Source organism: Arachis stenosperma, chromosome 6 (genome assembly GCF_014773155.1).
Source record: "Arachis stenosperma cultivar V10309 chromosome 6, arast.V10309.gnm1.PFL2, whole genome shotgun sequence".
NCBI classification, from domain to species: Eukaryota; Viridiplantae; Streptophyta; class Magnoliopsida; order Fabales; family Fabaceae; genus Arachis; species Arachis stenosperma.
In genome coordinates this window covers 116809514-116816643 of record NC_080382.1, presented here as the reverse complement: position 1 = coordinate 116816643, position 7130 = coordinate 116809514, and the positions used below count along the sequence as shown (strand labels likewise).

The 7130-nt window shown below is 41.5% G+C and overlaps 1 non-coding gene across 1 annotated transcript; it reads right to left on the bottom strand.

The window, feature by feature from the left end:
• Window positions 1–3002: 3002 nt before the first annotated feature.
• On the bottom strand, window positions 3003–3110 carry LOC130938092 (small nucleolar RNA R71). Its single transcript, XR_009069272.1, has one exon. It is a non-coding gene; the product is annotated as a small nucleolar RNA R71 (small nucleolar RNA).
• Window positions 3111–7130: the final 4020 nt, after the last annotated feature.

Below are 7130 nucleotides of genomic sequence, written 5' to 3'. Positions count from 1 at the left end.
TGGCACAAAAGCTGGCGTTTAACTCCAAGAGAAGTCTCTACACGAAAATGCTTCATTGCTCAGCCCAAGCACACACCAAGTGGGCCCAGAAGTGGATTTTTATGTCATTTACTCATCTTTGTAATTCTTAAGCTACTAGTTCCCTATAAGTAGGACCTTTTACTATTGTATTTTCATCTTGGTTCTTCTGGTTCCCTCTTTGGGGCCGAAGCCAATGATCACTCTTGTTCTTATGTATTTTCAACGGTGGAGTTTCTACACACCATAGATTAAGGTGTGGAGCTCTGCTGTATCTCGAGTATTAATGCAATTACTATTGTTCTTCTATTCAATTCAGCTTGTTCTTGTTCCAAGATATCACTTGTTCCTCAACTTGATGAATGTGATGATCCGTGACACTCATCATCATTCTCACCTATGAACGAGTGACTGACAACCACCTCCGTTCTACCTTAGATTGGGTGGATATCTCTTGGATTCCTGATACACGACGCATGGTTGCTGCTCACCTGACAACCGAGCGCTCGCCTGACAACCGAGCCAGCCATTCCGTGAGATCAGAGTCTTCGTGGTATAAGCTAGAATTGATGGCGGCATTCAAGAGAATCCGAAAGGTCTAAACCTTGTCTATGGTATTCTGAGTAGGGTTCAATGATTGAAAGACTGTGACGAGCTTCAAACTCGCGATTGTGGGGCGTTAGTGACAGACGCAAAAGAATCACTGGATTCTATTCCGACATGATCGAGAACCGACAGCTGGATAGCCGTGCCGTGACAGGGTGCGTTGAACATTTCCACTGAGAGGACGGGACTGTAGCCACTGACAATGGTGAAACCCTTGCATACAGCTTGCCATGGAAATGAGTAAGAAGGATTGGATGAAGACAGTAGGAAAGCAGAGAGACGGAAGGGACAAAGCATCTCCATTCGCTTATCTGAAATTCTCACCAATGAATTGCATAAGTATCTCTATCTTTATCTTTATGTTTTATTCATCATCTATACCCATTTGAGTCTGCCTGACTAAGATTTACAAGGTGACCATAGCTTGCTTCATACCAACAATCTCTGTGGGATCGACCCTTACTCGCGTAAGGTTTATTACTTGGACGACCCAGTACACTTGCTGGTTAGTTGTGTGAAGTTGTGATAAAGAGTTGAGATTGCAATGAGCGTACCATGTTGATGGCGCCATTGATGATCACAATTTCGTGCACCAAGTTTTTGGCGCCGTTGCCGGGGATTATTGAGTTTGGACAACTGACGGTTCATCTTGTTGCTTAGATTAGGTATTTTTTTCAGAGTTCTTAAGAATGAATTCTAGTGTTTCAAGGTGATGTTCTTATCATCACCAAAGCTGATTGATTCTCATCAATTTAGCTCTTGAATGTAATGTTCTGCTGAAGCTTGGCTATCCATGTCTAATTCCTTTAGACTAAAGCTTTAGACTAACATTGCATGATTCCTGGAATTCTCATTAAGAATTTTGATATCTTTATCTTCTTTTCCACTTAATTTTCGAAAAAGCACAAAAAAATTACAAAATCATAAAAACCAAAAATATTTTATGTTTCTTGTTTGAGTCCAATGTCTCATTTTAAGTTTGGTGTCTGGCATGCATTGTTTATTTGATCTTGGTTCTATTTTCAAGTCAATAATACAGAGAACTGAAGATTCAGTACATGCATAAAGGAATTACACAGAAAAAGCTGGGCGCTCAAAACGCCCAGTGAAGAAGGGAAAACTGACGTTTAAACGCCAGCCGGGATACCTGGTTGGGCGTTTAACGCCCAAAAGGGTAGTGCATTGGGCGTTAAACGCCAGAATGTGCACCATTCTGGGCGTTTAACGCCAGGATGGCACAAGAGGGAAGATTTTGTTTTCAAATCAATTTTTTTTCAAGTTTTCAAAATTTTTCAAAATCAAATCTTTTTCAAATCATATCTTTTCAATCAAATGTTTTCAAAATCAATTTCTTTCCTTTTTCAAAAATACTTGCTATCAATTAATGATTTGATTCAACATTTCAAGTATGTTACCTTTTCTGTTGAGAAAGGTTTAATGTCTGAATCATATCTTTTCTTGTTAGTCAAGTCATTAATTTTTAAAATCAAATCTTTTTAAAAATAGTTTTCAATCATATCTTTTTAATTTCTTATTTCAAAATCTTTTTCAAAAATCACTTGATTTCTTTCCCACTTTTTGTTTTCGAAAATTATCAATCAGTTTTTCAAAATGTTTTTAAAATCTTTTACTTAATTTTCGAAATCTCTTCCCCTCTTCTCACATCCTTCTATTTATGGAGTACCACTCCTCCTCAATGCACAATTCGAACTCTATCTGACTAAGTTCGAATTCTTCTCCCTCTTCCTTCTATTTTTCTTTTCCTCCGACACCTCAAGGAATCTCTATACTGTGACATAGAGGATTCCACATTTTCTTGTTCTCTTCTCTTTCATATGAGCAGGAGCAAAGACAAAAGCATTCTTGTTGAGGCTGACCATGAACCTGAAAGGACCTTGAAGCGAAAGCTAAGCGAAGCCAAGGCACAACTCTCTGTAGAGGACCTGACAGAAATCTTCAAAGAAGGAGAACCCATGGCAGCCGAAAACAACAACAATGCCAACAATGCAAGGAAGGTGCTGGGTGACTTTACTGCACCTACTCCCGACTTCTATGGGAGAAGCATCTCTATCCCTGCCATTGGAGCAAACAACTTTGAGCTTAAGCCTCAATTAGTTTCTCTAATGCAACAGAATTGCAAGTTCCATGGACTTCCATTGGAAGATCCTCATCAGTTTTTAGCTGAATTCTTGCAAATCTGTGACACTGTCAAGACTAATGGGGTTGACCCTGAGGTCTACAGACTTATGCTATTCCCTTTTGCTGTAAGAGACAGAGCCAGGATATGGTTGGACTCACAACCTAAAGAAAGCCTGAACTCTTGGGAAAAGCTAGTCAATGCCTTTTTGGCAAAGTTCTTTCCACCTCAAAAATTGAGTAAGCTTAAAGTGGAAGTCCAAACCTTCAGACAGAAGGAAGGAGAATCCCTCTATGAAGCTTGGGAAAGATACAAAAAATTGATCAGAAAATGTCCTTCTGACATGCTTTCTGAATGGAGCATCATAGGTATTTTCTATGATGGTCTCTCTGAACTATCCAAGATGTCTTTGGATAGCTCTGCTGGAGGATCTCTTCATCTGAAGAAGACGCCTACAGAAGCTCAAGAACTAATTGAAATGGTTGCAAATAACCAATTCATGTACACTTCTGAAAGGAATCCTGTGAACAATGGGACAAGTCAGAAGAAAGGAGTTCTTGAGATTGATACTTTGAATGCCATATTAGCTCAGAACAAAATATTGACTCAGCAAGTCAATTTGATTTCTCAAAGTCTGTCTGAAATGCAAAATGCACCAAGCAGTACTAAGGATGCTTCATCTGAAGAAGAAGCTTATGATCCTGAGAACCCTTCAATGGAAGAGGTGAATTACCTGGGAGAACCCTATGGAAACACCTATAATTCTTCATGGAGAAATCATCCAAATCTTTCATGGAAGGATCAAGAGAGACCTCAACAAGGTTTCAATAACAATAATGGTGGAAGAAACAGGTTTAGCAATGGCAAGCCTTTTCCATCATCTTCTCAGCAACAGACAGAGAGTTTTAAGCAGAGCCACTCTGACTTAGCAACCATGGTCTCTGATCTGATCAAAACCACTCAAAGTTTCATGACTGAAACAAGGTCCTCCATTAGAAATTTGGAGGCACAAGTGGGACAGCTGAGCAAGAAAATTACTGAACTCCCTCCTAGTACTCTTCCAAGCAATACAGAAGAAAATCCAAAAGGAGAGTGCAAGGCCATCAACATGGCCGAATTTGGAGAGGAAGGAGAGGCAGTGAACGCCACTGAGGAATACCTCAATGGACGTCCACTGGCCTCCAATGAGTCCCCTAATGAGGAACCATGGGAATCTGAGGCTCAAAATGAGACCATAGAGATTCCATTGGACTTACTTCTGCCATTCATGAGCTCTGATGAGTATTCCTCCTCTGAAGAGGATGAAGATGTCACTGAAGAGCAAGTTGCTAAATACTTGGAGCAATCATGAAGCTAAATGACAAGTTATTTAGTAATGAGACTTGGGAGAACGAACCCCCTTTGCTCACCAAAGAACTGGATGACTTGTCTAGGCAGAGATTACCTCAAAAGAGACAGGATCCTGGGAAGTTTTTAATACCTTGTACCATTGGCACCATGACCTTCAAGAAGGCTCTGTGTGACTTAGGGTCAAGTGTAAACCTCATGCCTCTCTCTGTAATGGAGAAGCTAGGGATCTTTGAGGTACAAGCTGCAAGAATCTCACTAGAGATGGCAGACAATTCAAGAAAATAAGCTTATGGACTTGTAGAGGGTGTTCTGGTAAATATTAAAGACCATTACATCCCTGCTGATTTCATAGTCCTAGAGACTAGAAAGTGCATGGATGAATCCATCATCCTTGGCAGACCCTTCCTAGCCACAGCAAAGGCTGTGATTGATGTGGACAGAGGAGAATTGATCATTCAAGTGAATGAAGAATCCTTTGTATTTTAAGGCTCAAAGATATCCCTCTGTCACTATGGAGAGGAAGCATGAAGAGCTTCTCTCAAAACAGAGTCAAACAGAGCCCCCACAGTCAAACTCTAAGTTTGGTGTTGGGAGGCCACAACCAAATTCTAAGTTTGGTGTTGAACCCCCACACTCAAACTCTAAGTTTGGTGTTGGGAGGTTCCAACATTGCTCTGAGTATCTGTGAGGCTCCATGAGAGCCCTCTGTCAAGCTACTAACATTAAAGAAGCGCTTGTTGGGAGGCAACCCAATGTTATATTTTATCTATTTCCCTTTGTTATTTTATGTTTTCTGTAGGTTGATGATCATGAGAAGTCACAAAATCAATTGAAAAAGCAAAAACAGAATGAAAACAGGAAGAAAAACAGCACACCCTGGAGGAGAACTTACTGGCATTTAAACGCCAGTAAGGCTAGCAGATGGGCGTTTAACGCCCAGTCTGGCACCATTCTGGGCATTTAACGCCAGAAAGGGGCACCAGACTGGCGTTAAACGCCAGAAAAGGGCAAGCACTTGGCGTTAAACGCCAGAAATGGGCACCAGCCCGGCGTTTAATGCCAGAATTGGCACAGAATGCATTTTTGCACGCCACTTGGTGCAGGGATGACTTTTCCTTGACGCCTCAGGATCTGTGGACCCCACAGGATCCCCACCTACCCCACCACCCTCTCTCTTCTTCTTCACCCATTCACCAATCACCTCTACCACTCTTCCCCAAAAACCCCTCACCTATCAAATCCCACTATTCTCTTCACCACTCACATCCATCCTTCATAAAACCCCACCTACCTCACCATTCAAATTCAAACCACTTTCCCTCCCAAACCCACCCTACCATAGCCGAACCCCATCTCTCTCCATCCCTATATAAACCCATCTTCACTCCCTCATTTTCACGCACCCTAAATACCACTTCTTCCCCTTTGGCCGAACCAAAGCCATCTCCATCTCCTCTATTTCTTCTTCTTCTACTCTCTTCTTTCTTCTTTTTCTCGAGGACGAGCAAACCTTTTAAGTTTGGTGTGGTAAAAGCATTGCTTTTTGTTTTTCCATAACCATTTATGGCATCCAAGGCCGGAGAAACCTCTAGAAAGAGGAAAGGGAAGGCAAAAGCTTCCACCTCCGAGTCATGGAAGATGGAGAGATTCATCTCAAGGGTGAATCAAGACCACTTCTATGAAGTTGTGGCCTTGAAGAAAGTGATCCCCGAGGTCCCTTTCAAACTCAAAAAGAGTGAATATCCGGAGATCCGACATGAGATTCGAAGAAGAGGTTGGGAAGTTCTTTCCAATCCCATTCAACAAGTCGGAATCTTGATGGTTCAAGAGTTCTATGCCAATGCATGGATCACCAAAAACCATGATCAAAGTGTGAACCCGGACCCAAAGAATTGGCTTACAATGGTTCGGGGGAAATGCTTGGATTTTAGTCCGGAAAATGTAAGGTTGGCATTCAACTTGCCCATGATGCAAGGAGATGAACACCCTTACACTAGAAGGGTCAACTTTGATCAAAGGTTGGACCAAGTCCTCACAGTCATTTGTGAAGAGGGCGCCCAATGGAAGAGAGATTCAAGAGGGAAGCCGGTTCAACTAAGAAGGCATGACCTCAAGCCCGTGGCTAGGGGATGGTTGGAGTTTATCCAACGCTCAATCATTCCCACTAGCAACCGATCCGAAGTTACTCTAGACCGGGCCATCATGATCCATAGCATCATGATTGAAGAGGAAGTAGAAGTTCATGAGGTTATAGCCCAAGAACTTTATAAGGTGGCGGACAAGTCCTCTACCTTGGCAAGGTTAGCCTTTCCTCATCTCATTTGTCACCTCTGTTATTCAGTAGGAGTTGACATAGAAGGAGACATCCTCATTGATGAGGACAAGCCCATCACTAAGAAAAGGATGGAGCAAACAAGAGATCCCACTCATCATGAAATCCCTGAGATGCCTCAAGGGATGCACTTTCCTCCACAAAACTATTGGGAGCAAATCAACACCTCCCTGGGAGAATTGAGTTCCAACATGGGACAACTAAGGGTGGAGCACCAAGAACATTCCATCCTCCTCCATGAAATTAGAGAAGATCAAAGAATTATGAGAGAGGAGCAACAAAGGCAAGGAAGAGACATTGAGGAGCTCAAGCACTCCATAAGACCTTCAAGAGGAAGAACAAGCCGCCATCACTAAGGTGGACCCGTTCTTTAATTTCCTTGTTCTCTTCTATTTTTATTTTATTCTATTACTTCAATTATTTATTTTCCCAATTTGGTTTATTAACTCCATGTTAGGATTGATTTTCTTATTTAATACACATTAAGGTATTTCAGATTTATGACTGCTTTCTTCTATTTATGATATAAATAATTTAGATTTTTTCCCTTGCTTTGGTTGAGTAATTGGTGACACTTGAGTTATCAAACTCATGTGCTGATTGAAAATTAGAATTTGTTGATTGCTTTGGATTCCTCTAACGCTAATCTTTCCATAGGAGTTGACTAGGATTTGAGGAATCAAACTG